At 39.7% G+C, this 27643-nt stretch overlaps 22 non-coding genes across 22 annotated transcripts; all 22 read left to right on the top strand.

The window, feature by feature from the left end:
- The first annotated feature begins 10359 nt into the window (after positions 1-10359).
- On the top strand, positions 10360-10432 carry TRNAA-AGC (transfer RNA alanine (anticodon AGC)). The gene has a single exon. It is a non-coding gene; the product is annotated as a tRNA-Ala (tRNA).
- A 2476-nt stretch (positions 10433-12908) lies between these two features.
- TRNAK-CUU (transfer RNA lysine (anticodon CUU)) lies at positions 12909-12981 on the top strand. The gene has a single exon. It is a non-coding gene; the product is annotated as a tRNA-Lys (tRNA).
- Positions 12982-14372: 1391 nt separating this feature from the next.
- On the top strand, positions 14373-14445 carry TRNAA-AGC (transfer RNA alanine (anticodon AGC)). The gene has a single exon. It is a non-coding gene; the product is annotated as a tRNA-Ala (tRNA).
- Positions 14446-14797: 352 nt separating this feature from the next.
- On the top strand, positions 14798-14870 carry TRNAK-CUU (transfer RNA lysine (anticodon CUU)). The gene has a single exon. It is a non-coding gene; the product is annotated as a tRNA-Lys (tRNA).
- A 149-nt stretch (positions 14871-15019) lies between these two features.
- TRNAK-CUU (transfer RNA lysine (anticodon CUU)) lies at positions 15020-15092 on the top strand. Its single transcript has one exon. It is a non-coding gene; the product is annotated as a tRNA-Lys (tRNA).
- A 330-nt stretch (positions 15093-15422) lies between these two features.
- TRNAA-UGC (transfer RNA alanine (anticodon UGC)) lies at positions 15423-15495 on the top strand. The gene has a single exon. It is a non-coding gene; the product is annotated as a tRNA-Ala (tRNA).
- A 574-nt stretch (positions 15496-16069) lies between these two features.
- Positions 16070-16142, top strand: TRNAK-CUU (transfer RNA lysine (anticodon CUU)). The gene has a single exon. It is a non-coding gene; the product is annotated as a tRNA-Lys (tRNA).
- Positions 16143-16484: 342 nt separating this feature from the next.
- Positions 16485-16557, top strand: TRNAA-AGC (transfer RNA alanine (anticodon AGC)). The gene has a single exon. It is a non-coding gene; the product is annotated as a tRNA-Ala (tRNA).
- A 351-nt stretch (positions 16558-16908) lies between these two features.
- Positions 16909-16981, top strand: TRNAK-CUU (transfer RNA lysine (anticodon CUU)). The gene has a single exon. It is a non-coding gene; the product is annotated as a tRNA-Lys (tRNA).
- Positions 16982-17130: 149 nt separating this feature from the next.
- On the top strand, positions 17131-17203 carry TRNAK-CUU (transfer RNA lysine (anticodon CUU)). Its single transcript has one exon. It is a non-coding gene; the product is annotated as a tRNA-Lys (tRNA).
- Positions 17204-18192: 989 nt separating this feature from the next.
- On the top strand, positions 18193-18265 carry TRNAK-UUU (transfer RNA lysine (anticodon UUU)). Its single transcript has one exon. It is a non-coding gene; the product is annotated as a tRNA-Lys (tRNA).
- A 978-nt stretch (positions 18266-19243) lies between these two features.
- On the top strand, positions 19244-19316 carry TRNAK-CUU (transfer RNA lysine (anticodon CUU)). The gene has a single exon. It is a non-coding gene; the product is annotated as a tRNA-Lys (tRNA).
- A 1404-nt stretch (positions 19317-20720) lies between these two features.
- On the top strand, positions 20721-20793 carry TRNAA-AGC (transfer RNA alanine (anticodon AGC)). The gene has a single exon. It is a non-coding gene; the product is annotated as a tRNA-Ala (tRNA).
- Positions 20794-21367: 574 nt separating this feature from the next.
- TRNAK-CUU (transfer RNA lysine (anticodon CUU)) lies at positions 21368-21440 on the top strand. Its single transcript has one exon. It is a non-coding gene; the product is annotated as a tRNA-Lys (tRNA).
- Positions 21441-21782: 342 nt separating this feature from the next.
- TRNAA-AGC (transfer RNA alanine (anticodon AGC)) lies at positions 21783-21855 on the top strand. The gene has a single exon. It is a non-coding gene; the product is annotated as a tRNA-Ala (tRNA).
- A 2461-nt stretch (positions 21856-24316) lies between these two features.
- TRNAK-CUU (transfer RNA lysine (anticodon CUU)) lies at positions 24317-24389 on the top strand. Its single transcript has one exon. It is a non-coding gene; the product is annotated as a tRNA-Lys (tRNA).
- Positions 24390-24538: 149 nt separating this feature from the next.
- Positions 24539-24611, top strand: TRNAK-CUU (transfer RNA lysine (anticodon CUU)). The gene has a single exon. It is a non-coding gene; the product is annotated as a tRNA-Lys (tRNA).
- Positions 24612-25175: 564 nt separating this feature from the next.
- On the top strand, positions 25176-25248 carry TRNAA-AGC (transfer RNA alanine (anticodon AGC)). The gene has a single exon. It is a non-coding gene; the product is annotated as a tRNA-Ala (tRNA).
- A 351-nt stretch (positions 25249-25599) lies between these two features.
- TRNAK-CUU (transfer RNA lysine (anticodon CUU)) lies at positions 25600-25672 on the top strand. Its single transcript has one exon. It is a non-coding gene; the product is annotated as a tRNA-Lys (tRNA).
- A 149-nt stretch (positions 25673-25821) lies between these two features.
- On the top strand, positions 25822-25894 carry TRNAK-CUU (transfer RNA lysine (anticodon CUU)). Its single transcript has one exon. It is a non-coding gene; the product is annotated as a tRNA-Lys (tRNA).
- Positions 25895-26871: 977 nt separating this feature from the next.
- Positions 26872-26944, top strand: TRNAK-CUU (transfer RNA lysine (anticodon CUU)). Its single transcript has one exon. It is a non-coding gene; the product is annotated as a tRNA-Lys (tRNA).
- Positions 26945-27093: 149 nt separating this feature from the next.
- On the top strand, positions 27094-27166 carry TRNAK-CUU (transfer RNA lysine (anticodon CUU)). Its single transcript has one exon. It is a non-coding gene; the product is annotated as a tRNA-Lys (tRNA).
- Positions 27167-27643: the final 477 nt, after the last annotated feature.

Genomic DNA, 27643 nt, shown 5'->3' with positions numbered 1-27643 from the left:
ATTAGGTAGGGTATGAGTCTAGATGAACACACCACAATATCACTCATATTCGAGTAGTAAACAGGCCAACCTGAACTGTAAAACATCCCATAAGTGGAGGTAAGGCATAAGTTAGGAGTGAACTGAACACTGTTATGGGCAATTGGACTTCAAATAAAGTGTGGAAGGCAGTGAGGTTACTTTTTTCATGTTATGCAGATTAAACACACAGGGGAATTAGCTCAAATGGTAGAGCGCTCGCTTAGCATGCGAGAGGTAGCGGGATTGATGCCCGCATGCTCCATTATAAAATTTGCATACATTTTATTATTAACTTGTCATTGCCAAGGTCATTGCAGAGTAAGAACAGAAAAATCACAGATGGCTTTCAAATATGGTCTCATTATAACAACTAAAGTGGTTTAATCAAAAGGGTTCAGGTATTCTTTAGCATGTGAGAGGAATTTGAATTCTTATGCAATCTCAAAATGAAGTTCTCACAACTTCCATTTTCATTTTCGCTTATTTTATTTGACACTCTGTCCTCTGAAGGATGTATAAATCTGGCTTTCCTTGCAAAACAAGAGTAGAGGAATATCCAGGATTTGATTTTCTTCACAAAAAGGGATTGGTCTGCATACTGTCTTAAGGAGGGAGCCCGGCTAGCTCAGTCGGTAGAGCATGAGACTCTTAATCTCAGGGTCGTGGGTTTGAGCCCCACGTTGGGCGAAAACGAGTAATTTTTGCCTGAATATTGCATTGACTCTCATAATATGGAGATTAATCTTGCATTAGACCTGCAATAACTCCCAAAAATTGTCCAGGAATGGATTTCCTTCATAAAAAATGATTAGTCTGCATACCATCTTGAAGTGGGAGCCCAGCTAGCTCAGTCGGTAGAGCATGAGACTCTTAATCTCAGGGTCGTGGGTTTGAGCCCCACGTTGGGCGAAAATGAGTAATTTTTGCTGGATTATTGCATTGACTCTCATAATCTGGTGATTATTCTTGCATTAGACATGCAATAACTATCAAACATGGTATCTCCCTTGGTTTCTCATTGGTGGGAAATTTAACTTCAAGATTAGCTAGGGTATGAGTCTAGATGAACACACCGCAATATCACTCATATTCAAGTAGTAAACAGGCCAACCTGAACTGTAAAACATCCCATAAGTGGAGGTAAGGCATAAGTTAGGAGTGAACTTAACACTGTTATGGGCAATTGGACTTCAAAGAAAGTGTGGAAGGCAGTAAGGTTACTTTTTTCATGTTATGCAGATTAAACACACAGGGGAATTAGCTCAAATGGTAGAGCGCTCGCTTAGCATGCGAGAGGTAGTGGGATCGATGCCCGCATTCTCCATTATAAAATTTGCATACATTTTATTTTTAACTTGTCATTGCCAAGGTCATTGCTGAGTAAGAACAGAAAAATCACAGATGGCTTTCAAATATGGTCTCATTATAACAACTAAAGTGGTTTAATCAAAAGGGTTCAGGTATTCTTTAGCATGTGAGAGGAATTTGAATTCTTATGCAATCTCAAAATGAAGTTCTCACAACTTCCGTTTTAATTTTCTCTTATTTTTTTTGACACTCTGTCCTCTGAAGGATGTATAAATCTGGCTTTCCTTGCAAAACAAGAGTAGAGGAATATCCAGGATTTGATTTTCTTCACAAAAAGGGATTGGTCTGCATACTGTCTTAAGAAGGGAGCCCGGCTAGCTCAGTCGGAAGAGCATGAGACTCTTAATCTCAGGGTCGTGGGTTTGAGCCCCACGTTGGGTGAAAATGAGTAATTTTTGCTGGATTATTGCATTGACTCTCATAATCTGGTGATTGTTCTTGCATTAGACATGCAATAACTATCAAACATGGTATCTCCCTTGGTTTCTCATTGGTGGGAAATTTAACTTCAAGATTAGCTAGGGTATGAGTCTAGATGAACACACCGCAATATCACTCATATTCGGGTAGTAAACAGGCCAACCTGAACTGTAAAACATCCCATAAGTGGAGGTAAGGCATAAGTTAGGAGTGAACTTAACACTGTTATGGGCAATTGGACTTCAAATAAAGTGTGGAAGGCAGTGAGGTTACTTTTTTCATGTTATGCAGATTAAACACACAGGGGAATTAGCTCAAATGGTAAAGCGCTCGCTTAGCATGCGATAGGTAGCGGGATCGATGCCCGCATTCTCCATTATAAAATTTGCATACATTTTATTTTTAACTAGTCATTGCCAAGGTCATTGCAGAGTAAGAACAGAAAAATCACAGATGGCTTTCAAATATGGTCTCATTATTACAACTAAAGTGGTTTAATCAAAAGGGTTCAGGTATTCTTTAGCATGTGAGAGGAATTTGAATTCTTATGCAATCTCAAAATGAAGTTCTCACAACTTCCATTTTCATTTTCTCTTATTTTTTTTAACACTCTGTCCTCTGAAGGATGTATAAATCTGGCTTTCCTTGCAAAACAAGAGTAGAGGAATATCCAGGATTTGATTTTCTTTACAAAAAGGGATTGGTCTGCATACTGTCTTAAGAAGGGAGCCCGGCTAGATCAGTCGGTAGAGCATGAGACTCTTAATCTCAGGGTCGTGGGTTCGAGCCCCACGTTGGCCGAAAACGAGTAAGTTTTGCCTGAATATTGCATTGACTCTCATAATATGGAGATTAATCTTGCATTAGACCTGCAATAACTCCCAAAAATTGTCCAGGAATGGATTTCCTTCATAAAAAATGATTAGTCTGCATACCATCTTGAAGTGGGAGCCCGGTAGCTCAGTCGGTAGAGCATGAGACCCTTAATCTCAGGGTCGTGGGTTCGAGCCCCACGTTGGGCGAAAATGAGTAATTTTTGCTGGATTATTGCATTGACTCTCATAATCTGGTGAATATTCATGCATTAGACATGCAATAACTATCAAAAATGGTATCTCCCTTGGTTTCTCATTGGTGGGAAATTTAACTTCAAGATTAGCTAGGGTATGAGTCTAGATGAACACACCGCAATTTCACTCATATTCGAGTAGTAAACAGGCCAACCTGAACTGTAAAACATCCCATAAGTGGAGGTAAGGCATAAGTTAGGAGTGAACTTAACACTGTTATGGGCAATTGGACTTCAAAGAAAGTGTGGAAGGCAGTAAGGTTACTTTTTTCATGTTATGCAGATTAAACACACAGGGGAATTAGCTCAAATGGTAGAGCGCTCGCTTAGCATGCGAGAGGTAGTGGGATCGATGCCCGCATTCTCCATTATAAAATTTGCATACATTTTATTTTTAACTTGTCATTGCCAAGGTCATTGCTGAGTAAGAACAGAAAAATCACAGATGGCTTTCAAATATGGTCTCATTATAACAACTAAAGTGGTTTAATCAAAAGGGTTCAGGTATTCTTTAGCATGTGAGAGGAATTTGAATTCTTATGCAATCTCAAAATGAAGTTCTCACAACTTCCGTTTTAATTTTCTCTTATTTTTTTTGACACTCTGTCCTCTGAAGGATGTATAAATCTGGCTTTCCTTGCAAAACAAGAGTAGAGGAATATCCAGGATTTGATTTTCTTCACAAAAAGGGATTGGTCTGCATACTGTCTTAAGAAGGGAGCCCGGCTAGCTCAGTCGGAAGAGCATGAGACTCTTAATCTCAGGGTCGTGGGTTTGAGCCCCACGTTGGGTGAAAATGAGTAATTTTTGCTGGATTATTGCATTGACTCTCATAATCTGGTGATTGTTCTTGCATTAGACATGCAATAACTATCAAACATGGTATCTCCCTTGGTTTCTCATTGGTGGGAAATTTAACTTCAAGATTAGCTAGGGTATGAGTCTAGATGAACACACCGCAATATCACTCATATTCGGGTAGTAAACAGGCCAACCTGAACTGTAAAACATCCCATAAGTGGAGGTAAGGCATAAGTTAGGAGTGAACTTAACACTGTTATGGGCAATTGGACTTCAAATAAAGTGTGGAAGGCAGTGAGGTTACTTTTTTCATGTTATGCAGATTAAACACACAGGGGAATTAGCTCAAATGGTAAAGCGCTCGCTTAGCATGCGATAGGTAGCGGGATCGATGCCCGCATTCTCCATTATAAAATTTGCATACATTTTATTTTTAACTTGTCATTGCCAAGGTCATTGCAGAGTAAGAACAGAAAAATCACAGATGGCTTTCAAATATGGTCTCATTATTACAACTAAAGTGGTTTAATCAAAAGGGTTCAGGTATTCTTTAGCATGTGAGAGGAATTTGAATTCTTATGCAATCTCAAAATGAAGTTCTCACAACTTCCATTTTCATTTTCTCTTATTTTTTTTAACACTCTGTCCTCTGAAGGATGTATAAATCTGGCTTTCCTTGCAAAACAAGAGTAGAGGAATATCCAGGATTTGATTTTCTTTACAAAAAGGGATTGGTCTGCATACTGTCTTAAGAAGGGAGCCCGGCTAGATCAGTCGGTAGAGCATGAGACTCTTAATCTCAGGGTCGTGGGTTCGAGCCCCACGTTGGCCGAAAACGAGTAAGTTTTGCCTGAATATTGCATTGACTCTCATAATATGGAGATTAATCTTGCATTAGACCTGCAATAACTCCCAAAAATTGTCCAGGAATGGATTTCCTTCATAAAAAATGATTAGTCTGCATACCATCTTGAAGTGGGAGCCCGGTAGCTCAGTCGGTAGAGCATGAGACCCTTAATCTCAGGGTCGTGGGTTCGAGCCCCACGTTGGGCGAAAATGAGTAATTTTTGCTGGATTATTGCATTGACTCTCATAATCTGGTGAATATTCATGCATTAGACATGCAATAACTATCAAAAATGGTATCTCCCTTGGTTTCTCATTGGTGGGAAATTTAACTTCAAGATTAGCTAGGGTATGAGTCTAGATGAACACACCGCAATTTCACTCATATTCGAGTAGTAAACAGGCCAACCTGAACTGTAAAACATCCCATAAGTGGAGGTAAGGCATAAGTTAGGAGTGAACTTAACACTGTTATGGGCAATTGGACTTCAAATAAAGTGTGGAAGGCAGTAAGGTTACTTTTTTCATGTTATGCGGATTATCACACAGGGGAATTAGCTCAAATGGTAGAGCGCTCGCTTAGCATGCGAGAGCTAGTGGGATCGATGCCCGCATTCTCCATTATAAAATTTGCATACATTTTATTTTTAACTTGTCATTGCCAAGGTCATTGCAGAGTAAGAACAGAAAAATCACAGATGGCTTTCAAATATGGTCTCATTATAACAACTAAAGTGGTTTAATCAAAAGGGTTCAGGTATTCTTTAGCATGTGAGAGGAATTTGAATTCTTATGCAATCTCAAAATGAAGTTCTCACAACTTCCATTTTCATTTTCTCTTATTTTTTTTGACACTCTGTCCTCTGAAGGATGTATAAATCTGGCTTTCCTTGCAAAACAAGAGTAGAGGAATATCCAGGATTTGATTTTCTTCACAAAAAGGGATTGGTCTGCATACTGTCTTAAGGAGGGAACCCGGCTAGCTCAGTCGGTAGAGCATGAGACTCTTAATCTCAGGGTCGTGGGTTCGAGCCCCACGTTGGGCGAAAATGAGTAATTTTTGCCTGAATATTGCATTGACTCTCATAATATGGAGATTAATCTTGCATTAGACATGCAATAACTCCCAAAAATTGTCCAGGAATGGATTTCCTTCATAAAAAATGATTAGTCTGCATACCATCTTGCAGTGGGAGCCCGTCTAGCTCAGTCGGTAGAGCATGAGACTCTTAATCTCAGGGTCGTGGGTTCGAGCCCCACGTTGGGCGAAAATGAGTCATTTTTGCTGGACTCTCATAATCTGGTGATTATTCTTGCATTAGACATGCAATAACTATCAAAAATGGTATCTCCCTTGGTTTCTCATTGGTGGGAAATTTAACTTCAAGATTAGGTAGGGTATGAGTCTAGATGAACACACCACAATATCACTCATATTCGAGTAGTAAACAGGCCAACCTGAACTGTGAAACATCCCATAAGTGGAGGTAAGGCATAAGTTAGGAGTGAACTGAACACTGTTATGGGCAATTGGACTTCAAATAAAGTGTGGAAGGCAGTGAGGTTACTTTTTTCATGTTATGCAGATTAAACACACAGGGGAATTAGCTCAAATGGTAGAGCGCTCGCTTAGCATGCGAGAGGTAGTGGGATTGATGCCCGCATTCTCCATTATAAAATTTGCATACATTTTATTTTTAACTTGTCATTGCCAAGGTCATTGCAGAGTAAGAACAGAAAAATCACAGATGGCTTTCAAATATGGTCTCATTATAACAACTAAAGTGGTTTAATCAAAAGGGTTCAGGTATTCTTTAGCATGTGAGAGGAATTTGAATTCTTATGCAATCTCAAAATGAAGTTCTCACAGCTTCCATTTTCATTTTCGCTTATTTTTTTTGACACTCTGTCCTCTGAAGGATGTATAAATCTGGCTTTCCTTGCAAAACAAGAGTAGAGGAATATCCAGGATTTGATTTTCTTCACAAAAATGGATTGGTCTGCATACTGTCTTAAGGAGGGAGCCCGGCTAGCTCAGTCGGTAGAGCATGAGACTCTTAATCTCAGAGTCGTGGGTTCGAGCCCCACGTTGGGCGAAAACGAGTAATTTTTGCCTGAATATTGCATTGACTCTCATAATATGGAGATTAATCTTGCATTAGACCTGCAATAACTCCCAAAAATTGTCCAGGAATGGATTTCCTTCATAAAAAATGATTAGTCTGCATACCATCTTGAAGTGGGAGCCCGGCTAGCTCAGTTGGTAGAGCATGAGACTCTAAATCTCAGGGTCGTGGGTTTGAGCCCCACGTTGGGTGAAAATGAGTACTTTTTGCTGGATTATTGCATTGACTCTCATAATCTGGTGATTATTCTTGCATTAGACATGCAATATCTATCAAACATGGTATCTCCCTTGGTTTCTCATTGGTGGGAAATTTAACTTCAAGATTAGCTAGGGTATGAGTCTAGATGAACACACCGCAATATCACTCATATTCGGGTAGTAAACAGGCCAACCTGAACTGTAAAACATCCCATAAGTGGAGGTAAGGCATAAGTTAGGAGTGAACTTAACACTGTTATGGGCAATTGGACTTCAAATAAAGTGTGGAAGGCAGTGAGGTTACTTTTTTCATGTTATGCAGATTAAACACACAGGGGAATTAGCTCAAATGGTAAAGCGCTCGCTTAGCATGCGATAGGTAGCGGGATCGATGCCCGCATTCTCCATTATAAAATTTGCATACATTTTATTTTTAACTTGTCATTGCCAAGGTCATTGCAGAGTAAGAACAGAAAAATCACAGATGGCTTTCAAATATGGTCTCATTATTACAACTATAAAGTGGTTTAATCAAAAGGGTTCAGGTATTCTTTAGCATGTGAGAGGAATTTGAATTCTTATGCAATCTCAAAATGAAGTTCTCACAACTTCCATTTTCATTTTCTCTTATTTTTTTTGACACTCTGTCCTCTGAAGGATGTATAAATCTGGCTTTCCTTGCAAAACAAGAGTAGAGGAATATCCAGGATTTGATTTTCTTTACAAAAAGGGATTGGTCTGCATACTGTCTTACGAAGGGAGCCCGGCTAGCTCAGTCGGTAGAGCATGAGACTCTTAATCTCAGGGTCGTGGGTTCGAGCCCCACGTTGGCCGAAAACGAGTAAGTTTTGCCTGAATATTGCATTGACTCTCATAATATGGAGATTAATCTTGCATTAGACCTGCAATAACTCCCAAAAATTGTCCAGGAATGGATTTCCTTCATAAAAAATGATTAGTCTGCATACCATCTTGAAGTGGGAGCCCGATAGCTCAGTCGGTAGAGCATGAGACCCTTAATCTCAGGGTCGTGGGTTCGAGCCCCACGTTGGGCGAAAATGAGTAATTTTTGCTGGATTATTGCATTGACTCTCATAATCTGGTGAATATTCATGCATTAGACATGCAATAACTATCAAAAATGGTATCTCCCTTGGTTTCTCATTGGTGGGAAATTTAACTTCAAGATTAGCTAGGGTATGAGTCTAGATGAACACACCGCAATATCACTCATATTCGAGTAGTAAACAGGCCAACCTGAACTGTAAAACATCCCATAAGTGGAGGTAAGGCATAAGTTAGGAGTGAACTTAACACTGTTATGGGCAATAGGACTTCAAATAAAGTGTGGAAGGCAGTAAGGTTACTTTTTTCATGTTATGCCGATTAAACACACAGGGGAATTAGCTCAAATGGTCGAGCGCTCGCTTAGCATGCGAGAGGTAGCGGGATCGATGCCCGCATTCTCCATTATAAAATTTGCATACATTTTATTTTTAACTTGTCATTGCCAAGGTCATTGCAGAGTAAGAACAGAAAAATCACAGATGGCTTTCAAATATGGTCTCATTATAACAACTAAAGTGGTTTAATCAAAAGGGTTCAGGTATTCTTTAGCATGTGAGAGGAATTTGAATTCTTATGCAATCTCAAAATGAAGTTCTCACAACTTCCATTTTCATTTTCTCTTATTTTTTTGACACTCTGTCCTCTGAAGGATGTATAAATCTGGCTTTCCTTGCAAAACAAGAGTAGACGAATATCCAGGATTTGATTTTCTTCACAAAAAGGGATTGGTCTGCATACTGTCTTAAGGAGGGAACCCGGCTAGCTCAGTCGGTAGAGCATGAGACTCTTAATCTCAGGGTCGTGGGTTCGAGCCGCACGTTGGGCGAAAATGAGTAATTTTTGCCTGAATATTGCATTGACTCTCATAATATGGAGATTAATCTTGCATTAGACATGCAATAACTCCCAAAAATTGTCCAGGAATGGATTTCCTTCATAAAAAATGATTAGTCTGCATACCATCTGGCAGTGGGAGCCCGGCTAGCTCAGTCGGTAGAGCATGAGACTCTTAATCTCAGGGTCGTGGGTTCGACCCCCACGTTGGGCGAAAATGAGTAATTTTTGCTGGACTCTCATAATCTGGTGATTATTCTTGCATCAGACATGCAATAACTATCAAAAATGGTATCTCCCTTGGTTTCTCATTGGTGGGAAATTTAACTTCAAGATTAGGTAGGGTATGAGTCTAGATGAACACACCACAATATCACTCATATTCGAGTATTAAACAGGCCAACCTGAACTGTAAAACATCCCATAAGTGGAGGTAAGGCATAAGTTAGGAATGAACTGAACACTGTTATGGGCAATTGGACTTCAAATAAAGTGTGGAAGGCAGTGAGGTTACTTTTTTCATGTTATGCAGATTAAACACACAGGGGAATTAGCTCAAATGGTAGAGCGCTCGCTTAGCATGCGAGAGGTAGCGGGATTGATGCCCGCATTCTCCGTTATAAAATTTGCATACATTTTATTTTTAACTTGTCATTGCCAAGGTCATTGCAGAGAAAGAACAGAAAAATCACAGATGGCTTTCAAATATGGTCTCATTATAACAACTAAAGTGGTTTAATCAAAAGGGTTCAGGTATTCTTTAGCATGTGAGAGGAATTTGAATTCTTATGCAATCTCAAAATGAAGTTCTCACAGCTTCCATTTTCATTTTCGCTTATTTTTTTTGACACTCTGTCCTCTGAAGGATGTATAAATCTGGCTTTCCTTGCAAAACAAGAGTAGAGGAATATCCAGGATTTGATTTTCTTCACAAAAAGGGATTGGTCTGCATACTGTCTTAAGGAGGGAGCCCGGCTAGCTCAGTCGGTAGAGCATGAGACTCTTAATCTCAGGGTCGTGGGTTCGAGCCCCACTTTGGGCGAAAACGAGTAATTTTTGCCTGAATATTGCATTGACTCTCATAATATGGAGATTAATCTTGCATTAGACCTGCAATAACTCCCAAAAATTGTCCAGGAATGGATTTCCTTCATAAAAAATGATTAGTCTGCATACCATCTTGAAGTGGGAGCCCGGCTAGCTCAGTCGGTAGAGCATGAGACTCTAAATCTCAGGGTCGTGGGTTCGAGCTCCACGTTCGGCGAAAATGAGTAATTTTTGCTGGATTATTGCATTGACTCTCATAATCTGGTGAATATTCTTGCATTAGACATGCAATAACTATCAAAAATGGTATCTCCCTTGGTTTCTCATTGGTGGGAAATTTAACTTCAAGATTAGGTAGGGTATGAGTCTAGATGAACACACCACAATATCACTCATATTCGAGTAGTAAACAGGCCAACCTGAACTGTAAAACATCCCATAAGTGGAGGTAAGGCATAAGTTAGGAGTGAACTGAACACTGTTATGGGCAATTGGACTTCAAATAAAGTGTGGAAGGCAGTGAGGTTACTTTTTTCATGTTATGCAGATTAAACACACAGGAGAATTAGCTCAAATGGTAGAGCGCTCGCTTAGCATGCGAGAGGTAGCGGGATCGATGCCCGCATTCTCCATTATAAAATTTGCATACATTTTATTTTTAACTTGTCATTGCCAAGGTCATTGCAGAGTAAGAACAGAAAAATCACAGATGGCTTTCAAATATGGTCTCATTATAACAACTAAAGTGGTTTAATCAAAAGGGTTCAGGTATTCTTTAGCATGTGAGAGGAATTTTAATTCTTATGCAATCTCAAAATGAAGTTCTCACAACTTCCGTTTTCATTTTCTCTTATTTTTTTTGACACTCTGTCCTCTGAAGGATGTATAAATCTGGCTTTCCTTGCAAAACAAGAGTAGAGGAATATCCAGGATTTGATTTTCTTCACAAAAAGGGATTGGTCTGCATACTGTCTTAAGAAGGGAGCCCGGCTAGCTCAGTCGGAAGAGCATGAGACTCTTAATCTCAGGGTCGTGGGTTTGAGCCCCACGTTGGGTGAAAATGAGTACTTTTTGCTGGATTATTGCATTGACTCTCATAATCTGGTGATTATTCTTGCATTAGACATGCAATAACTATCAAACATGGTATCTCCCTTGGTTTCTCATTGGTGGGAAATTTAACTTCAAGATTAGCTAGAGTATGAGTCTAGATGAACACACCGCAATATCACTCATATTCGGGTAGTAAACAGGCCAACCTGAACTGTAAAACATCCCATAAGTGGAGGTAAGGCATAAGTTAGGAGTGAACTTAACACTGTTATGGGCAATTGGACTTCAAATAAAGTGTGGAAGGCAGTGAGGTTACTTTTTTCATGTTATGCAGATTAAACACACAGGGGAATTAGCTCAAATGGTAAAGTGCTCGCTTAGCATGCGATAGGTAGCGGGATCGATGCCCGCATTCTCCATTATAAAATTTGCATACATTTTATTTTTAACTTGTCATTGCCAAGGTCATTGCAGAGTAAGAACAGAAAAATCACAGATGGCTTTCAAATATGGTCTCATTATTACAACTAAAGTGGTTTAATCAAAAGGGTTCAGGTATTCTTTAGCATGTGAGAGGAATTTGAATTCTTATGCAATCTCAAAATGAAGTTCTCACAACTTCCATTTTCATTTTCTCTTATTTTTTTTGACACTCTGTCCTCTGAAGGATGTATAAATCTGGCTTTCCTTGCAAATCAAGAGTAGAGGAATATCCAGGATTTGATTTTCTTTACAAAAAGGGATTGGTCTGCATACTGTCTTACGAAGGGAGCCCGGCTAGCTCAGTCGGTAGAGCATGAGACTCTTAATCTCAGGGTCGTGGGTTCGAGCCCCACGTTGGCCGAAAACGAGTAAGTTTTGCCTGAATATTGCATTGACTCTCATAATATGGAGATTAATCTTGCATTAGACCTGCAATAACTCCCAAAAATTGTCCAGGAATGGATTTCCTTCATAAAAAATGATTAGTCTGCATACCATCTTGAAGTGGGAGCCCGGTAGCTCAGTCGGTAGAGCATGAGACCCTTAATCTCAGGGTCGTGGGTTCGAGCCCCACGTTGGGCGAAAATGAGTAATTTTTGCTGGATTATTGCATTGACTCTCATAATCTGGTGAATATTCATGCATTAGACATGCAATAACTATCAAAAATGGTATCTCTCTTGGTTTCTCATTGGTGGGAAATTTAACTTCAAGATTAGCTAGGGTATGAGTCTAGATGAACACACCGCAATATCACTCATATTCGAGTAGTAAACAGGCCAACCTGAACTGTAAAACATCCCATAAGTGGAGGTAAGGCATAAGTTAGGAATGAACTGAACACTGTTATGGGCAATTGGACTTCAAATAAAGTGTGGAAGGCAGTAAGGTTACTTTTTTCATGTTATGCAGATTAAACACACAGGGGAATTAGCTCAAATGGTAGAGCGCTCGCTTAGCATGCGAGAGGTAGCGGGATTGATGCCCGCATTCTCCATTATAAAATTTGCATACATTTTATTTTTAACTTGTCATTGCCAAGGTCATTGCAGAGTAAGAACAGAAAAATCACAGATGGCTTTCAAATATGGTCTCATTATAACAACTAAAGTGGTTTAATCAAAAGGGTTCAGGTATTCTTTAGCATGTGAGAGGAATTTGAATTCTTATGCAATCTCAAAATGAAGTTCTCACAACTTCCATTTTCATTTTCGCTTATTTTTTTTGACACTCTGTCCTCTGAAGGATGTATAAATCTGGCTTTCCTTGCAAAACAAGAGTAGAGGAATATCCAGGATTTGATTTTCTTCACAAAAAGGGATTGGTCTGCATACTGTCTTAAGGAGGGAGCCCGGCTAGCCCAGTCGGTAGAGCATGAGACTCTTAATCTCAGGGTCGTGGGTTCGAGCCCCACGTTGGGTGAAAAAGAGTAATTTTTGCCTGAATATTGCATTGACTCTCATAATATGGAGATTAATCGTTGCATTAGACCTGCAATAACTCCCAAAAATTGTCCAGGAATGGATTTCCTTCATAAATAATAATTAGTCTGCATACCATCTTGAAGTGGGAGCCCGGCTAGCTCAGTCGGTAGAGCATGAGACTCTTAATCTCAGGGTCGTGGGTTCGAGCCCCACGTTGGGCGAAAATGAGTACTTTTTTGCTGGATTATTGCATTGACTCTCATAATCTGGTGAATATTCTTGCATTAGACATGCAATAACTATCAAAAATGGTATCTCCCTTGGTTTCTCATTGGTGGGAAATTTAACTTCAAGATTAGCTAGGGTATGAGTCTAGATGAACACACCGCAATTTCACTCATATTCGAGTAGTAAACAGGCCAACCTGAACTGTAAAACATCCCATAAGTGGAGGTAAGGCATAAGTTAGGAGTGAACTTAACACTGTTATGGGCAATTGGACTTCAAATAAAGTGTGGAAGGCAGTAAGGTTACTTTTTTCATGTTATGCGGATTATCACACAGGGGAATTAGCTCAAATGGTAGAGCGCTCGCTTAGCATGCGAGAGCTAGTGGGATCGATGCCCGCATTCTCCATTATAAAATTTGCATACATTTTATTTTTAACTTGTCATTGCCAAGGTCATTGCAGAGTAAGAACAGAAAAATCACAGATGGCTTTCAAATATGGTCTCATTATAACAACTAAAGTGGTTTAATCAAAAGGGTTCAGGTATTCTTTAGCATGTGAGAGGAATTTGAATTCTTATGCAATCTCAAAATGAAGTTCTCACAACTTCCATTTTCATTTTCTCTTATTTTTTTTGACACTCTGTCCTCTGAAGGATGTATAAATCTGGCTTTCCTTGCAAAACAAGAGTAGAGGAATATCCAGGATTTGATTTTCTTCACAAAAAGGGATTGGTCTGCATACTGTCTTAAGGAGGGAACCCGGCTAGCTCAGTCGGTAGAGCTTGAGACTTTTAATCTCAGGGTCGTGGGTTCGAGCCCCACGTTGGGCGAAAATGAGTAATTTTTGCCTGAATATTGCATTGACTCTCATAATATGGAGATTAATCTTGCATTAGACATGCAATAACTCCCAAAAATTGTCCAGGAATGGATTTCCTTCATAAAAAATGATTAGTCTGCATACCATCTTGAAGTGGGATCCCGGCTAGCTCAGTCGGTACAGCATGAGACTCTTAATCTCAGGGTCGTGGGTTCGAGCCCCACGTTGGGCGAAAATGAGTAATTTTTGCTGGACTCTCATAATCTGGTGATTATTCTTGCATTAGACATGCAATAACTATCAAAAATGGTATCTCCCTTGGTTTCTCATTGGTGGGAAATTTAACTTCAAGATTAGGTAGGGTATGAGTCTAGATGAACACACCACAATATCACTCATATTCGAGTAGTAAACAGGCCAACCTGAACTGTAAAACATCCCATAAGTGGAGGTAAGGCATAAGTTAGGAGTGAACTGAACACTGTTATGGGCAATTGGACTTCAAATAAAGTGTGGAAGGCAGTAAGGTTACTTTTTCATGTTATGCAGATTAAACACACAGGGGAATTAGCTCAAATGGTAGAGCGCTCGCTTAGCATGCGAGAGGTAGCGGGATCGATGCCCGCATTCTCCATTATAAAATTTGCATACATTTTATTTTTAACTTGTCATTGCCAAGGTCATTGCAGAGTAAGAACAGAAAAATCACAGATGGCTTTCAAATATGGTCTAATTATAACAACTAAAGTGGTTTAATCAAAAGGGTTCAGGTATTCTTTAGCATGTGAGAGGAATTTGAATTCTTATGCAATCTCAAAATGAAGTTCTCACAACTTCCATTTTCATTTTCTCTTATTTTTTTTGACACTCTGTCCTCTGAAGGATGTATAAATCTGGCTTTCCCTGCAAAACAAGAGTAGAGGAATATCCAGGATTTGATTTTCTTCACAAAAAGGGATTGGTCTGCATACTGTCTTAAGGAGGGAGCCCGGCTAGCTCAGTCGGTAGAGCATGAGACTCTTAATCTCAGGGTCGTGGGTTCGAGCCCCACGTTGGGCGAAAACGAGTAATTTTTGCCTGAATATTGCATTGACTCTCATAATATGGAGATTAATCTTGCATTAGACCTGCAATAACTCCCAGAAATTGTCCAGGAATGGATTTCCTTCATAAAAAATGATTAGTCTGCATACCATCTTGCAGTGGGAGCCCGGCTAGCTCAGTCGGTAGAGCATGAGACTCTTAATCTCAGGGTCGTGGGTTCGAGCCCCACGTTGGGCGAAAATGAGTAATTTTTGCTGGACTCTCATAATCTGGTGGTTATTCTTGCATTAGACATGCAATAACTATCAAAAATGGTATCTCCCTTGGTTTCTCATTGGTGGGAAATTTAACTTCAAGATTAGGTAGGGTATGAGTCTAGATGAACACACCACAATATCACTCATATTCGAGTAGTAAACAGGCCAACCTGAACTGTAAAACATCCCATAAGTGGAGGTAAGGCATAAGTTAGGAGTGAACTTAACACTGTTATGGGCAATTGGACTTCAAATAAAGTGTGGAAGGCAGTAAGGTTACTTTTTTCATGTTATGCAGATTAATCACACAGGGGAATTAGCTCAAATGGTAGAGCGCTCGCTTTGCATGCGAGAGGTAGCGGGATCGATGCCCGCATTCTCCATTATAAAATTTGCATACATTTTATTTTTAACTTGTCATTGCCAAGGTCATTGCAGAGTAAGAACAGAAAAATCACAGATGGCTTTCAAATATGGTCTCATTATAACAACTAAAGTGGTTTAATCAAAAGGGTTCAGGTATTCTTTAGCATGTGAGAGGAATTTGAATTCTTATGCAATCTCAAAATGAAGTTCTCACAACTTCCGTTTTCATTTTCTCTTTTTTTTTTTGACACTCTGTCCTCTGAAGGATGTATAAATCTGGCTTTCCTTGCAAAACAAGAGTAGAGGAATATCCAGGATTTGATTTTCTTCACAAAAAGGGATTGGTCTGCATACTGTCTTAAGGAGGGAGCCCGGCTAGCTCGGTCGGTAGAGCATGAGACTCTTAATCTCAGGGTCGTGGGTTCGAGCCCCACGTTGGGCGAAAACGAGTAAGTTTTGCCTGAATATTGCATTGACTCTCATAATATGGAGATTAATCTTGCATTAGACCTGCAATAACTCCAAAAAATTGTCCAGGAATGGATTTCCTTCATAAAAAATGATGAGTCTGCATACCATCTTGAAGTGGGAGCCCGGCTAGCTCAGTCGGTAGAGCATGAGACTCTTAATCTCAGGGTCGTGGGTTCGAGCCCCACGTTGGGCGAAAATGAGTAATTTTTGCTGGATTATTGCATTGACTCTCATAATCTGGTGAATATTCTTGCATTAGACATGCAATAACTATCAGAAATGGTATCTCCTTTGGTTTCTCATTGGTGGGAAATTTAACTTCAAGATTAGCTAGGGTATGAGTCTAGATGAACACACCGCAATATCACTCATATTCGAGTAGTAAACAGGCCAACCTGAACTGTAAAACATCCCATAAGTGGAGGTAAGGCATAAGTTAGGAGTGAACTTAACACTGTTATGGGCAATTGGACTTCAAATAAAGTGTGGAAGGCAGTAAGGTTACTTTTTTCATGTTATGCAGATTAATCACATAGGGGAATTAGCTCAAATGGTAGAGCGCTCGCTTAGCATGCGAGAGGTAGCGGGATCGATGCCCGCATTCTCCATTATAAAATTTGCATACATTTTATTTTTAACTTGTCATTGCCAAGGTCATTGCAGAGTAAGAACAGAAAAATCACAGATGGCTTTCAAATATGGTCTCATTATAAAAACTAAAGTGGTTTAATCAAAAGGGTTCAGGTATTCTTTAGCATGTGAGAGGAATTTAAATTCTTATGCAATGTCAAAATGAAGTTCTCACAACTTCCGTTTTCATTTTCTCTTTTTTTTTTGACACTCTGTCCTCTGAAGGATGTATAAATCTGGCTTTCCTTGCAAAACAAGAGTAGAGGAATATCCAGGATTTGATTTTCTTCACAAAAAGGGATTGGTCTGCATACTGTCTTAAGGAGGGAGCCCGGCTAGCTCAGTCGGTAGAGCATGAGACTCTTAATCTCAGGGTCGTGGGTTCGAGCCCCACGTTGGGCGAAAACGAGTAAGTTTTGCCTGAATATTGCATTGACTCTCATAATATGGAGATTAATCTTGCATTAGACCTGCAATAACTCCCAAAAATTGTCCAGGAATGGATTTCCTTCATAAAAAATGATTAGTCTGCATACCATCTTGAAGTGGGAGCCCGGCTAGCTCAGTCGGTAGAGCATGAGACTCTTAATCTCAGGGTCGTGGGTTCGAGCCCCACGTTGGGCGAAAATGAGTAATTTTTGCTGGATTATTGCATTGACTCTCATAATCTGGTGAATATTCTTGCATTAGACATGCAATAACTATCAAAAATGGTATCTACCTTGGTTTCTCATTGGTGGGAAATTTAACTTCAAGATTAGCTAGGGTATGAGTCTAGATGAACACACCGCAATATCACTCATATTCGAGTAGTAAACAGGCCAACCTGAACTGTAAAACATCCCATAAGTGGAGGTAAGGCATAAGTTAGGAGTGAACTTAACACTGTTATGGGCAATAGGACTTCAAATAAAGTGTGGAAGGCAGTAAGGTTACTTTTTTCATGTTATGTAGATTAAACACACAGGAGATTTAGCTCAAATGGTAGAGCGCTCGCTTAGCATGCGAGAGGTAGCGGGATGGAAGCCCGCATTCTCCATTATAAAATTTGCATACATTTTATTTTTAACTTGTCATTGCCAAGGTCATTGCAGAGTAAGAACAGAAAAATCACAGATGGCTTTCAAATATGGTCTCATTATAACAACTAAAGTGGTTTAATCAAAAGGGTTCAGGTATTCTTTAGCATGTGAGAGGAATTTGAATTCTTATGCAATCTCAAAATGAAGTTCTCACAACTTCCATTTTCATTTTCTCTTATTTTTTTTGACACTCTGTCCTCTGAAGGATGTATAAATCTGGCTTTCCTTGCAAAACAAGAGTAGAGGAATATCCAGGATTTGATTTTCTTCACAAAAAGGGATTGGTCTGCATACTGTTTTAAGGAGGGAACCCGGCTAGCTCAGTCGGTAGAGCATGAGACTTTTAATCTCAGGGTCGTGGGTTCGAGCCCCACGTTGGGCGAAAATGAGTAATTTTTGCCTGAATATTGCATTGACTCTCATAATATGGAGATTAATCTTGCATTAGACATGCAATAACTCCCAAAAATTGTCCAGGAATGGATTTCCTTCATAAAAAATGATTAGTCTGCATACCATCTTGAAGTTGGAGCCCGGCTAGCTCAGTCGGTAGAGCATGAGACTTTTAATCTCAGGGTCGTGGGTTCGAGCCCCACGTTGGGCGAAAATGAGTAATTTTTGCTGGACTCTCATAATCTGGTGATGATTCTTGCATTAGACATGCAATAACTATCAAAAATGGTATCTCCCTTGGTTTCTCATTGGTGGGAAATTTAACTTCAAGATTAGGTAGGGTATGAGTCTAGATGAACACACCACAATATCACTCATATTCGAGTAGTAAACAGGCCAACCTGAACTGTAAAACATCCCATAAGTGGAGGTAAGGCATAAGTTAGGAGTGAACTGAACACTGCTATGGGCAATTGGACTTCAAATAAAGTGTGGAAGGCAGTGAGGTTACTTTTTTCATGTTATGCAGATTAAACACACAGGGGAATTAGCTCAAATGGTAGAGTGCTCGCTTAGCATGCGAGAGGTAGCGGGATTGATGCCCTCATTCTCCATTATAAAATTTGCATACATTTTATTTTTAACTTGTCATTGCCAAGGTCATTGCAGAGTAAGAACAGAAAAATCACAGATGGCTTTCAAATATGGTCTCATTATAACAACTAAAGTGGTTTAATCAAAAGGGTTCAGGTATTCTTTAGCATGTGAGAGGAATTTGAATTCTTATGCAATCTCAAAATGAAGTTCTCACAACTTCCGTTTTCATTTTCTCTTATTTTTTTTGACACTCTGTCCTCTGAAGGATGTATAAATCTGGCTTTCCTTGCAAAACAAGAGTAGAGGAATATCCAGGATTTGATTTTCTTCACAAAAAGGGATTGGTCTGCATACTGTCTTAAGGAGGGAGCCCGGCTAGCTCAGTCGGTTAGAGCATGAGACTCTTAATCTCAGGGTCGTGGGTTCGAGCCCCACGTTGGGCGAAAACGAGTAATTTTTGCCTGAATATTGCATTGACTCTCATAATATGGAGATTAATCTTGCATTAGACCTGCAATAACTCCCAAAAATTGTCCAGGAATGGATTTCCTTCATAAAAAATGATTAGTCTGCATACCATCTTGAAGTGGGAGCCCGGCTAGCTCAGTCGGTAGAGCATGAGACTCTTAATCTCAGGGTCGTGGGTTCGAGCCCCACGTTGGGCGAAAATGAGTAATTTTTGCTGAATTATTGCATTGACTCTCATAATCTGGTGAATATTCTTGCATTAGACATGCAATAACTATCAGAAATGGTATCTCCTTTGGTTTCTCATTGGTGGGAAATGTAACTTCAAGATTAGCTAGGGTATGAGTCTAGATGAACACACCGCTATATCACTCATATTCGAGTAGTAAACAGGCCAACCTGAACTGTAAAACATCCCATAAGTGGAGGTAAGGCATAAGTTAGGAGTGAACTTAACACTGTTATGGGCAATTGGACTTCAAATAAAGTGTGGAAGGCAGTAAGGTTACTTTTTTCATGTTATGCAGATTAATCACACAGGGGAATTAGCTCAAATGGTAGAGCGCTCGATTAGCATGCGAGAGGTAGCGGGATCGATGCCCGCATTCTCCATTATAAAATTTGCATACATTTTATTTTTAACTTGTCATTCCCAAGGTCATTGCAGAGTAAGAACAGACAAATCACAGATGGCTTTCAAATATGGTCTCATTATAACAACTAAAGTGGTTTAATCAAAAGGGTTCAGGTATTCTTTAGCATGTGAGAGGAATTTGAATTCTTATGCAATCTCAAAATGAAGTTCTCACAACTTCCATTTTCATTTTCTCTTATTTTTTTTGACACTCTGTCCTCTGAAGGATGTATAAATCTGGCTTTCCTTGCAAAACAAGAGTAGAGGAATATCCAGGATTTGGTTTTCTTCACAAAAAGGGATTGATCTGTATACTGTCTTAAGGAGGGAGCCCGGCTAGCTCAGTCGGTAGAGCATGAGACTCTTAATCTCAGGGTCGTTGGTTCGAGCCCCACGTTGGGCGAAAAAGAGTAATTTTTGCCTGAATATTGCATTGACTCTCATAATATGGAGATTAATCTTGCATTAGACCTGCAATAACTCCCAAAAATTGTCCAGGAATGGATTTCCTTCATAAAAAATGATTAGTCTGCATACCATCTTGAAGTGGGAGCCCAGCTAGCTCAGTCGGTAGAGCATGAGACTCTTAATCTCAGGGTCGTGGGTTCGAGCCCCACGTTGGGTGAAAATGAGTAATTTTTGCTGGATTATTGCATTGACTCTCATAATCTGGTGAATATTCTTGCATTAGACATGCAATAACTATCAGAAATGGTATCTCCTTTGGTTTCTCATTGGTGGGAAATTTAACTTCAAGATTAGCTAGGGTATGAGTCTAGATGAACACACCGCAATATCACTCATATTCGAGTAGTAAACAGGCCAACCTGAACTGTAAAACATCCCATAAGTGGAGGTAAGGCATAAGTTAGGAGTGAACTTAACACTGTTATGGGCAATTGGACTTCAAATAAAGTGTGGAAGGCAGTAAGGTTACTTTTTTCATGTTATGCAGATTAATCACACAGGGGAATTAGCTCAAATGGTAGAGCGCTCGCTTAGCATGCGAGAGGTAGCGGGATCGATGCCCGCATTCTCCATTATAAAATTTGCATACATTTTATTTTTAACTTGTCATTGCCAAGGTCATTGCAGAGTAAGAACAGAAAAATCACAGATGGCTTTCAAATATGGTCTCATTATAACAACTAAAGTGGTTTAATCAAAAGGGTTCAGGTATTCTTTAGCATGTGAGAGGAATTTGAATTCTTATGCAATCTCAAAATGAAGTTCTCACAACTTCCGTTTTCATTTTCTCTTTTTTTTTTTGACACTCTGTCCTCTGAAGGATGTATAAATCTGGCTTTCCTTGCAAAACAAGAGTAGAGGAATATCCAGGATTTGATTTTCTTCACAAAAAGGGATTGGTCTGCATACTGTCTTAAGGAGGGAGCCCGGCTAGCTCAGTCGGTAGAGCATGAGACTCTTAATCTCAGGGTCGTGGGTTCGAGCCCCAAGTTGGGCGAAAACGAGTACGTTTTGCCTGAATATTGCATTGACTCTCATATTATGGAGATTAATCTTGCATTAGACCTGCAATAACTCCCAAAAATTGTCCAGGAATGGATTTCCTTCATAAAAAATGATTAGTCTGCATACCATCTTGAAGTGGGAGCCCGGCTAGCTCAGTCGGTAGAGCATGAGACTCTTAATCTCAGGGTCGTGGGTTCGAGCCCCACGTTGGGCGAAAATGAGTAATTTTTGCTGGATTATTGCATTGACTCTCATAATCTGGTGAATATTCTTGCATTAGACATGCAATAACTATCAAAAATGGTATCTCCCTTGGTTTCTCATTGGTGGGAAATTTAACTTCAAGATTAGCTAGGGTATGAGTCTAGATGAACACACCGCAATATCACTCATATTCGAGTAGTAAACAGGCCAACCTGAACTGTAAAACATCCCATAAGTAGAGGTAAGGCATAAGTTAGGAGTGAACTTAACACTGTTATGGGCAATTGGACTTCAAATAAAGTGTGGAAGGCAGTAAGGTTACTTTTTTCATGTTATGCAGATTAATCACACAGGGGAATTAGCTCAAATGGTAGAGCGCTCGCTTAGCATGCGAGAGGTAGCGGGATCGATGCCCGCATTCTCCATTATAAAATTTGCATACATTTAATTTTTAACTTGTCATTGCCAAGGTCATTGCAGAGTAAGAACAGAAAAATCACAGATGGCTTTCAAATATGGTCTCATTATAACAACTAAAGTGGTTTAATCAAAAGGGTTCAGGTATTCTTTAGCATGTGAGAGGAATTTGAATTCTTATGCAATGTCAAAATGAAGTTCTCACAACTTCCGTTTTCATTTTCTCTTTTTTTTTGACACTCTGTCCTCTGAAGGATGTATAAATCTGGCTTTCCTTGCAAAACAAGAGTAGAGGAATATCCAGGATTTGATTTTCTTCACAAAAAGGGATTGGTCTGCATACTGTCTTAAGGAGGGAACCCGGCTAGCTCAGTCGGTAGAGCATGAGACTCTTAATCTCAGGGTCGTGGGTTCGAGCACCACGTTGGGCAAAAACGAGTAATTTTGCCTGAATATTGCATTGACTCTCATAATATGGAGATTAATCTTGCATTAGACCTGCAATAACTCCCAAAAATTGTCCAGGAATGGATTTCCTTCATAAAAAATGATTAGTCTGCATACCATCTTGAAGTGGGAGCCCGGCTAGCTCAGTCGGTAGAGCATGAGACTCTTAATCTCAGGGTCGTGGGCTCGAGCCCCACGTTGGGCGAAAATGAGTAATTTTTGCTGGATTATTGCATTGACTCTCATAATCTGGTGAATATTCTTGCATTAGACATGCAATAACTATCAAAAATGGTATCTCCCTTGGTTTCTCATTGGTGGGAAATTTAACTTCAAGATTAGCTAGGGTATGAGTCTAGATGAACACACCGCAATATCACTCATATTCGAGTAGTAAACAGGCCAACCTGAACTGTAAAACATCCCATAAGTGGAGGTAAGGCATAAGTTAGGAGTGAACTTAACACTGTTATGGGCAATAGGACTTCAAATAAAGTGTGGAAGGCAGTAAGGTTACTTTTTTCATGTTATGTAGATTAAACACACAGGGGATTTAGCTCAAATGGTCGAGCGCTCGCTTAGCATGCGAGAGGTAGCGGGATCGATGCCCGCATTCTCCATTATAAAATTTGCATACATTTTATTTTTAACTTGTCATTGCCAAGGTCATTGCAGAGTAAGAACAGAAAAATCACAGATGGCTTTCAAATATGGTCTCATTATAACAACTAAAGTGGTTTAATCAAAAGGGTTCAGGTATTCTTTAGCATGTGAGAGGAATTTGAATTCTTATGCAATCTCAAAATGAAGTTCTCACAACTTCCATTTTCATTTTCTCTTATTTTTTTTGACACTCTGTCCTCTGAAGGATGTATAAATCTGGCTTTCCTTGCAAAACAAGAGTAGAGGAATATCCAGGATTTGATTTTCTTCACAAAAAGGGATTGGTCTGCATACTGTTTTAAGGAGGGAACCCGGCTAGCTCAGTCGGTAGAGCATGAGACTTTTAATCTCAGGGTCGTGGGTTCGAGCCCCACGTTGGGCGAAAATGAGTAATTTTTGCCTGAATATTGCATTGACTCTCATAATATGGAGATTAATCTTGCATTAGACATGCAATAACTCCCAAAAATTGTCCAGGAATGGATTTCCTTCATAAAAAATGATTAGTCTGCATACCATCTTGAAGTGGGAGCCCGGCTAGCTCAGTCGGTAGAGCATGAGTCTCTTAATCTCAGGGTCGTGGGTTCGAGCCCCACGTTGGGCGAAAATGAGTAATTTTTGCTGGACTCTCATAATCTGGTGATTATTCTTGCATTAGACATGCAATAACTATCAAAAATGGTATCTTCCTTGGTTTCTCATTGGTGGGAAATTTAACTTCAAGATTAGGTAGGGTATGAGTCTAGATGAACACACCACAATATCACTCATATTCGAGTAGTAAACAGGCCAACCTGAACTGTAAAACATCCCATAAGTGGAGGTAAGGCATAAGTTAGGAGTGAACTAAACACTGCTATGGGCAATTGGACTTCAAATAAAGTGTGGAATGCAGTGACGTTACTTTTTTCATGTTATTCAGATTAAACACACAGGGGAATTAGCTCAAATGGTAGAGTGCTCGCTTAGCATGCGAGAGGTAGCGGGATTGATGCCCTCATTCTCCATTATAAAATTTGCATACATTTTATTTTTAACTTGTCATTGCCAAGGTCATTGCAGAGTAAGAACAGAAAAATCACAGATGGCTTTCAAATATGGTCTCATTATAACAACTAAAGTGGTTTAATCAAAAGGGTTCAGGTATTCTTTAGCATGTGAGAGGAATTTGAATTCTTGTGCAATCTCAAAATGAAGTTCTCACAACTTCCGTTTTCATTTTCTCTTATTTTTTTTGACACTCTGTCCTCTGAAGGATGTATAAATCTGGCTTTCCTTGCAAAACAAGATTAGAGGAATATCCAGGATTTGATTTTCTTCACAAAAAGGGATTGGTCTGCATACTCTCTTAAGGAGGGAGCCCGGCTAGCTCAGTCGGTAGAGCATGAGACTCTTAATCTCAGGGTCGTGGGTTCGAGCCCCACGTTGGGCGAAAACGAGTAATTTTTGCCTGAATATTGCATTGACTCTCATAATATGGAGATTAATCTTGCATTAGACCTGCAATAACTCCCAAAAATTGTCCAGGAATGGATTTCCTTCATAAAAAATGATTAGTCTGCATACCATCTTGAAGTGGGAGCCCGGCTAGCTCAGTCGGTAGAGCATGAGACTCTTAATCTCAGGGTCGTGGGTTCGAGCCCCACGTTGGGCGAAAAAGAGTAATTTTTGCCTGAATATTGCATTGACTCTCATAATATGGAGATTAATCTTGCATTAGACCTGCAATAACTCCCAAAAATTGTCCAGGAATGGATTTCCTTCATAAAAAATAATTTGTCTGCATACCATCTTGAAGTGGGAGCCCGGCTAGCTCAGTCGGTAGAGCATGAGACTCTTAATCTCAGGGTCGTGGGTTTCGAGCCCCACGTTGGGCGAAAATGAGTAATTTTTGCTGGATTATTGCATTGACTCTCATAATCTGGTGAATATTCTTGCATTAGACATGCAATAACTATCAAAAATGGTATCTCCCTTGGTTTCTCATTGGTGGGAAATTTAACTTCAAGATTAGGTAGGGTATGAGTCTAGATGAACACACCACAATATCACTCACATTCGAGTAGTAAACAGGCCAACCTGAACTGTAAAACATCCCATAAGTGGAGGTAAGGCATAAGTTAGGAGTGAACTGAACACTGTTATGGGCAATTGGACTTCAAATAAAGTGTGGAAGGCAGTGAGGTTACTTTTTCATGTTATGCAGATTAAACACACAGGGGAATTAGCTCAAATGGTAGAGCGCTCGCTTAGCATGCGAGAGGTAGCGGGATCGATACCCGCATTCTCCATTATAAAATTTGCATACATTTTATTTTTAACTTGTCATTGCCAAGGTCATTGCAGAGTAAGAACAGAAAAATCACAGATGGCTTTCAAATATAGTCTCATTATAACAACTAAAGTGGTTTAATCAAAAGGGTTCAGGTATTCTTTAGCATGTGAGAGGAATTTGAATTCTTATGCAATCTCAAAATGAAGTTCTCACAACTTCCATTTTCATTTTCTCTTATTTTTTTGACACTCTGTCCTCTGAAGAATGTATAAATCTGGCTTTCCTTGCAAAACAAGAGTAGAGGAATATCCAGGATTTGATTTTCTTCACAAAAAGGGATTGGTCTGCATAGTGTCTTAAGGAGGGAGCCCGGCTAGCTCAGTCGGTAGAGCATGAGACTCTTAATCTCAAGGTCGTGGGTTCGAGCCCCACGTTGGGCGAAAACGAGTAAGTTTTGCCTGAATATTGCATTGACTCTCATAATATGGAGATTAATCTTGCATTAGACCTGCAATAACTCCCAAAAATTGTCCAGGAATGGATTTCCTTCATAAAAAATGATTAGTCTGCATACCATCTTGAAGTGGGAGCCCGGCTAGCTCAGTCGGTAGAGCATGAGACTCTTAATCTCAGGGTCGTGGGTTCGAGCCCCACGTTGGGCGAAAATGAGTAATTTTTGCCTGAATATTGCATTGACTCTCATAATATGGAGATTAATCTTGCATTAGACATGCAATAACTCCCAAAAATTGTCCAGGAATGGATTTCCTTCATAAAAAATGATTAGTCTGCATACCATCTTGAAGTGGGATCCCGGCTAGCTCAGTCGGTAGAGCATGAGACTCTTAATCTCAGGGTCGTGGGTTCGAGCCCCACGTTGGGCGAAAATGAGTAATTTTTGCTGGACTCTCATAATCTGGTGATTATTCTTGCATTAGACATGCAATAACTATCAAAAATGGTATCTCCCTTGGTTTCTCATTGGTGGGAAATTTAACTTCAAGATTAGGTAGGGTATGAGTCTAGATGAACACACCACAATATCACTCATATTCGAGTAGTAAACAGGCCAACCTGAACTGTAAAACATCCCATAAGTGGAGGTAAGGCATAAGTTAGGAGTGAACTGAACACTGTTATGGGCAATTGGACTTCAAATAAAGTGTGGAAGGCAGTAAGGTTACTTTTTTCATCTTATGCAGATTAAACACACAGGGGAATTAGCGCAAATGGTAGAGCGCTCGCTTAGCATGCGAGAGGTAGCGGGATCGATGCCCGCATTCTCCATTATAAAATTTGCATACATTTTATTTTTAACATGTCATTGCCAAGGTCATTGCAGAGTAAGAACAGAAAAATCACAGATGGCTTTCAAATATGGTCTCATTATAACAACTAAAGTGGTTTAATCAAAAGGGTTCAGGTATTCTTTAGCATGTGAGAGGAATTTGAATTCTTATGCAATCTCAAAATGAAGTTCTCACAACTTCCATTTTCATTTTCTCTTATTTTTTTTGACACTCTGTCCTCTGAAGGATGTATAAATCTGGCTTTCCTTGCAAAACAAGAGTAGAGGAATATCCAGGATTTGATTTTCTTCACAAAAAGGGATTGGTCTGCATACTGTCTTAAGGAGGGAGCCCGGCTAGCTCAGTTGGTAGAGCATGAGACTCTTAATCTCAGGGTCGTGGGTTCGAGCCCCACGTTGGGCGAAAACGAGTAATTTTTGCCTGAATATTGCATTGACTCTCATAATATGGAGATTAATCTTGCATTAGACCTGCAATAACTCCCAGAAATTGTCCAGGAATGGATTTCCTTCATAAAAAATGATCAGTCTGCATACCATCTTGCAGTGGGAGCCCGGCTAGCTCAGTCGGTAGAGCATGAGACTCTTAATCTCAGGGTCGTGGGTTCGAGCCCCACGTTGGGCGAAAATGAGTAATTTTTGCTGGACTCTCATAATCTGGTGATTATTCTTGCATTAGACATGCAATAACTATCAAAAATGGTATCTCCCTTGGTTTCTCATTGGTGGGAAATTTAACTTCAAGATTAGGTAGGGTATGAGTCTAGATGAACACACCACAATATCACTCATATTCGAGTAGTAAACAGGCCAACCTGAACTGTAAAACATCCCATAAGTGGAGGTAAGGCATAAGTTAGGAGTGAACTGAACACTGTTATGGGCAATTGGACTTCAAATAAAGTGTGGAAGGCAGTGAGGTTACTTTTTTCATGTTATGCAGATTAAACACACAGGGGAATTAGCTCAAATGGTAGAGTGCTCGCTTAGCATGCGAGAGGTAGCGGGATTGATGCCCTCATTCTGCATTATAAAATTTGCATACATTTTATTTTTAACTTGTCATTGCCAAGTTCATTGCAGAGTAAGAACAGAAAAATCA

The sequence above is a fragment of the Lissotriton vulgaris genome, chromosome 1_1 (assembly GCF_964263255.1).
Source record: "Lissotriton vulgaris chromosome 1_1, aLisVul1.2, whole genome shotgun sequence".
NCBI lineage: Eukaryota > Metazoa > Chordata > Amphibia > Caudata > Salamandridae > Lissotriton > Lissotriton vulgaris.
This window is presented reverse-complemented; position numbering and strand designations above follow the sequence as displayed.